The sequence below is a fragment of the Palaemon carinicauda genome, unplaced genomic scaffold (assembly GCF_036898095.1).
Source record: "Palaemon carinicauda isolate YSFRI2023 unplaced genomic scaffold, ASM3689809v2 scaffold419, whole genome shotgun sequence".
NCBI classification, from domain to species: Eukaryota; Metazoa; Arthropoda; class Malacostraca; order Decapoda; family Palaemonidae; genus Palaemon; species Palaemon carinicauda.
In genome coordinates, this window is record NW_027171672.1 from 79,518 (window position 1) to 86,387 (window position 6,870).

Here is a 6,870-nt window from a genome sequence, read left to right on the forward strand (position 1 = left end):
CACCCAAACCTTGGCCTTCATCTTGTACTTCTCCCATCAACTCTTGCATTCATCACCTTCTTTAGCAGACAGCTATTCTCCATTCTCTCAACATGGCCAAACCACCTCAACACATTCATATCCACTCTAGCCGCTAACTCATTTCTTACACCCGTTCTCACCCTCACCACTTCGTTCCTAATCCTATCTGCTCGAGATACACAAGCCATACTCCTTAGACATTTCATCTCAAACACATTCAATTTCTGTCTCTCCATCACTTTCATTCCCCACAACTCCGATCCATACATCACAGTTGGAACAATCACTTTTTCATATAGAACTCTCTTTACATTCATGCCCAACCCTGTATTTTTTACTACTACCTTAACTGCCCCCAACACTTTTCAACCTTCATTCACTCTCTGACGTGCATCTGCTTCTACTCCACCATTTGCTGCAACAACAGACCACAAGTACTTAAACTGATCCACCTCCTCAAGTAACTCTCCATTCAACATGACATTCAACCTTGCACCACCTTCCCTTCTCGTACATCTCATAACCTTACTCTTACCCACATTAACTCTCAACTTCCGTCTCTCACACACCCTTCCAAATTCTGTCACTTGTCGGTCAAGTTTCTCTTCTGTGTCTGCTACCAGTACAGTATCATCCGCAAACAACAACTGATTTACCTCCCATTCACGGTCATTCTCGCCTACCAGTTTTAATTCTCATCCAAGCACTTGAGCATTCACCTCTCTCACCACTCCATCAACATACAAGTTAAACAACCACGGCGACATCACACATCTCTGTCCCAACCCCACACTTACCGGAAACCAATCACTCACTTCATTTCCTAATATAACACATGCTTTACTACCTTTGTAGAAAAGAAACTTTTCACTGCTTGCACCAACCTTCCACCAACTCCATATTACCTCATCACATTCCACATTGCTTCCCTATCAACTCTATCATATGCTTTCTCCAGATCCATAAATGCAACATACACCTCCTTACCTTTTGCTAAATATTTCTCGCATATCTGCCTAACTGTAAAAATCTGATTCATACAACATCTACCTCTTCTAAGACCACCCTGTACTTCCAAGATTGCATTCTCTGTTTTATCCTTAATCCTATTAATCATTACTCTACCATACACTTTTCCAACTACACTCAACAAACTAATACCTCTTGAATTACAACACTCATGCACATATCCCTTACCCTTAAATGTAATAATAATAATAATAATAATAATAATCCTTGATTCAAGTTACGAGGTACAACAACCACGCCACCACCACCAACAACAACAACAAAACAACAACAATATACTACTACTACTACTACTACTACTACTACTACTACTACTACTAATAATAATAATAATAATAATAATAATAATAATAATTTTCAAAAATTGTGATGTTAACGAAAGAACGATTTTCTTCGAGTACGAAAATTCAAGTGTAAGTAGAAACAGATGAAGGAAGTATAATAAAGTTCGTAATCCTCTTTGGCACATGGGGATGGGGGAAGGTCCGTACATTCTGCACAAATAAAAGCGAAAGAAGAAAAAAAAGGATTTGCAAAAGGAAACCCCTCTAGACCATTGAAACTGATGAAGGTTTCAGAGTGTATTTTAAAAGCAACCTCTACTGATATTACATCTTTCCAAACTCTCTGTGTCAGTGCCCTAACGTTTCAAAAGACCTATAACCTATTATATTTCATGAGGGAAATACGAGTATTTGTGAATGTATTTCTATTGTTTCCCCCTATATGTTTCTCTCTTATTAGTGGGGTGGTTTAGCTTGAAATTTCAAAAGGATTGTGCATTTTGTGATACAAGCATCAAATTTGGCACAAATGTACATTGATATATGGTGAGCATTTTCAGATATTAAGCCACTTGGAATTCTCCCTTCATGTCTGCCATATTGGAATTCAAAATGGCCACCATTTGAAATCTAGATTTTCGATTATCTTTGGGTCTAATGCTGCTATTGACTCGATTTTGGTGTCTAGATGTATGTTTTTGGGGGCAAGGAATCTAATGGTAACAATCTGCATCGCATATTTTTTACCAATGAGCCACCACATTGGATTTCAAAATGGCCGCTGTTTGACATCTACATTTTCGATTATCTTTGGGTCTAATGCTGCTATTGACTCGTTTCTGGTGTCTAAATGTATGTTTTTGGGGGGCAAGGAATCTAATGGTGACAATCTGCATCGCATATTTTGTACCAATGAGACGCCATATTGGATTTCAAGATGGCCGTTGTTTGAAATCTACATTTTCGATTATCTTTGGGTCTAATGCTGCTATTGACTCGATTCTGGTGTCTAAATTTATGTTTGGGGGGATGGGAGGGGGGCAAGGAATCTAATGGTAACAATCTGCACGCATATTTTGTACAAATGAGCCGCCATACTGGATTTCTAAATGGCCATTGTTTGAAATCTACATTTTCGATTATCCTTGGGTCTAATGCTGCTATTGACTCGATTCTGGTGTCCAAATGTATGTTTTGGGAGGAAAGGAATCCGATGGTTACAATCTGCATTGTGTATCTTTATAAATTAGCCAACATATTGGATTTCAAAATGCCCGCCACTTGTTTCCTACATGTGCGATTACCTCTGGCTCAAATATTCTTACAGTACATGAAAATATAAATTTTTCAAAAAGACATACTTTATTACAGTACTCCACTTAATTCATGAGAGATGAATATTCATCATCATGTATTTCTGACAAGACAACATTTTACTCAAAGTCTGTGAAGTAAAAATTGTTTGAGTTATTGATTAGATTCTGTGTTGCTCTAGGTTTGATATGGCACTTTCATATATGATTAGTTTTCTCCATTCTTTCAATCAATATCGCAAAATGATCATTTCGGGGTTACGTCTGAATATCCAGAAAATAGTCTGAACATTAACACAAAACAACGTAAACTTCTCAAAAGTAGCTTTCCCTGTAACACTCTAAATAAACATCGACTTACCTCAACTACTAATTTTGAATTTTATAATTTGGATACATGTCTTAGGTCATGTCTTAAATATCTTAGTTAAAATTCTGACATGCTTTGGTGTAATATATAAGGTTGGGTGTGTACTGACATTCTACAATGGTCTTGTATTTAAGGCTAGGTATACATCGGTACTGAAGATATGTGTACATAAACCATCTCATGTTAACTAGTTCAGCAATGGCACAAGTAAATGAATGTTGTGGACTCATCTTCATGTGCAGTCTCCTTCACACACACAGAGGGCTGTGCACTTAAGGGCAGCCTTCTTGCACTTGCAGCATCTCACACACCCTTTCTGGTACTTGCAAGAAACCAGCTCAATGCAGGTGTGAGCTGTATCAGGTAGCCTGGTCCAGTATGGTGTGTATTGTCCTCCAGTCATTGACCAACCCCAGTTTGTGGGTGGTTGGAGTTCTGGTGCTGGCAGCAGTATCTGACCCCACACATGTCCATCTTGATATACTGCTCTCTTGACATGTTCCTCTAAAGCTGCCTTCGTTGGAGGGATCAGCTGCACATTGTTCTTCCTTGCGAAGAGTCTCCTCCTGGCCTTGTCAATGGCCGTGCATTTGCTGATTCGATCATACAACAGGGTCACGAACCTCTCGATGATACACATTTCTTCATTTGGTATGTCACTTGGTGTGGAAGACAGCTGCATCAGCGCCTTAGTTAACTCTGGCAGTACTGTTCAGACTGCCCATGTGGTCTTCTTGCCATATCTAGCAAAGCTTGACACAGTATTGCATCCAGTTAGTGTGTAGAACATTAGCAGTGCACGAGCCTTCTTTGGTCCTAGTCGAGATGCTATTTCATGTGCTGCTAGGTATCGGAAACTTCCTCCTGTTCCGAATGCCAGCCATAGTTTGTCTCCTGGTTACAATTCCTGTACCACGGACACTGCCAGCACCACAACATTGGTGTCTACAGTCCGGATGACTATTGAATGGTGTCCGTGCTTAGCTGCCTGAGATGCATGCAGCAACATCCGACTGTCAGCCTCCTCATGGATGCATGGGTCGAGTGAAGTCAGATCTGGTAGTAGTGGCTTGCTAAGCACTACCTCTCCATCAGCAATGACGAGTTGCTTGTCCTCCTGGTCAAAGCATTCCAAGAGAGCTGTTGAGAGAAACTTAAACAGCTCCGTCTTGTTGCTGTCCACTCGTAGGAAGTTCTGCCAGTTTCCTGGTATGGATGCGGCAGCTGCCACACGTCTCGGCAATCCCTGTCCCCGCTTTGCACGTGTACTACCTTTCAGTGAATCAGCAAGGTAAGTATCCCAGATCAGATCCAGGCGTGACACTGTTTGCAGCTTAGTAGATATATATGGAATGAAAATCTGATGTGCATACTCTTCAAAGGTCTTTGATGCAGCCAGCTTCAGCATCTGGACGATAGCTGCCCCATCAAGCGCTATACAGGTAGTGACAGGAGTATTTGTTGTAGCATCAAAGATTTCTTCCAAACATGTGATGAGATCACTCTTGGTACCAGTGAAGAGGTTTCCACCATTGGACAATGCAGGAGGACATGCCTGGTTCTCATGATGAAACAACTCCTCAAGGTTTCCATCCCTCATCTGGCAGCCAATGTACAGGCGTGCGAAGAGTTCACGGTCATTTTTGACGGAGGTGAGCTGTTGCTGATCTTTGCTCTGGCTTCTTGGAGTTGAAGGGCTGAATACCTTCAGCTTGTTATGAGGTATGGGGTCGTCCACTACCTTTGTTCTGTCCAACAGACACTCTCTGGTAAAAGCCTCGAACTGCTCTTGGCCAATCTTCTTGGCATTCATCACGGTATCCACGGCAGCAGGACCTGCAATGTCCTTTGAATCCAGTATGACTAGATCCTGGCTCTCCTCCTCGAATGGGTTACCCATCTCCTCTATTACACCAACGAGAAGGCAGACATATCTCACAAATGAGGACTGTTCACTTGGAGTCTGGTCATGATGGCATGTGTCTATTGTTTGCCGTCTACAGTATTGGTTCCCATCTTCGAATTCTTCGAACACCCTAGAAACTTCTGGTCCTGCAACCATCCAGCGACGAAGGGCAGTAGGGTTGTCAGTAAGCCCAACTGAGCACCATCTCCTTTGATGCACGCCTTATTCTGCTCGTGTGCCTGGTCAGGCGGGATTGAAGAGAACACCCTCTGCATTTTTTTAACTGTGAAGTGACCTTCGCTGAATTTTCTGGCTACGTTAGTTACCTCGGCCATGTCCTTCAGGTGCACTGGTATCCACCTAGCATAGTGGGTATGATCTAGTGCGTGAAACCAGGGGACCAGGTCTGTCAGAGCATCTAGGTACATCACAAATGATCCCTGCCTGAGAGAACGCACATATTCTTGAACCAATAATTCTAGTTCCAGCACAGTTGCCCAGTCGCGAAACTGGGGGATGTTGTCTCGTCTCTGGTGACACCAGTCTTTAAATGCGAAAAAAGTTCTCTGCATCTCTGGTTTCTCCCAAACAGAAGCGGTTGTAGGCATGGTGTTGCAGGATGTACAGTGTTGCTGCAGTCACTTGATGTACTCTTCTAGTGCGCAAGACATGAGATGCTCGCAAGAATGAGTCTGCTGTCCCTGCTGTCGCAATCTCAGCTTGCACCAGTGCTTGCCCCCAACCACTTCCTTTCAGCCAGTCCCCAAGTGTCTTCAGTGCCACCATCTCGATGTGGAGACCACCAAACATTACCACTATGTGGTCTTCACCATAACTATCTGGCCACTTCCACTGTATCTGCTTGGCCAAAGAAAACAGTGGCTGATCAAAGGATTTAGGTGTTCTACAGCATTCTTCACAACGTCTATTGAATGGCGGATCATGGCCATAGTGTGAGCACTTTCCATGAAGAGTGGGAACAGCGACGTGGGGCAGATGAATCCAGCATTTGGTGGTGGTCAGCTAGCGTGAAACGCTGGACAAGATGTGTTTTTATTGTCTACTGTACCAGTTTTATCTTCTAGGACCTGTTTTTCATTACCTAGCCATTGGTATTCTTCATCAGTCTGCTGTTGGAAGTATCCTCTAGCCAATGATTCTACTCTAGCTGCTGGGACAGGCAACCCCTTGATGCTGCTAGTTACGGCGGGTACGTAAGTATAATAGTGCGGCAAGGGGACCACAGTCCTGGACCGTGCATCTCCAGATTCTCCGGCAACGACGATGCTCCGATCCACTCCTTCACCAGTGTAAGAAGGATGTTGTATTAAAGAAATACCGTACCATGGAAGGAGTCTTTTGATGTTGTTGTGCTGGAATTGTGGTCTTTGTTGTCTACAGTGGCAGTTGTAAACACTTTGCCACGCAACTTTGGAGGGCACACCACTTGTTCTCTGTGAAACTGTTTGCAAACACGGTTGCCCATCTGTGCTGAGAGCTGGAGCATTCTGTCATATGAGATGGTTAAGCCAAGGTGTGAAAGTCTGTCGACTAATTCTTTCTTGCGTGTATGAGCAAGCAACATCATCCTTCTGTATGTTGGAAGTGCGGTCTCTTGTGCAACACTGAGCCTGACAAAGGTGGACGATGTGGTGCCATAAGTTCGATTGTGTTTGACGCTGTTGAACTTCAGTATCTAGGCTGTGGTAATTGCTGCAGGGTTAGTGTCTTCCGTCTGGTCCTTGATGCTGGTTCCCTCGAGAATAATGCTGACTAGTGCAAGCAGCAACGGTGGCAGAGATTCATCTTGACATCCTTCAGGGAATGCTGTGAAGGGCTTGGCTTCTCCAAACATATGACGGCAAACAATGTGTGCAGCACGTGCAAGATGGACTGCATCACTATAACTGTCCAGTTTACAGGCTTTGTCAAGAGCAGCACCGAGAT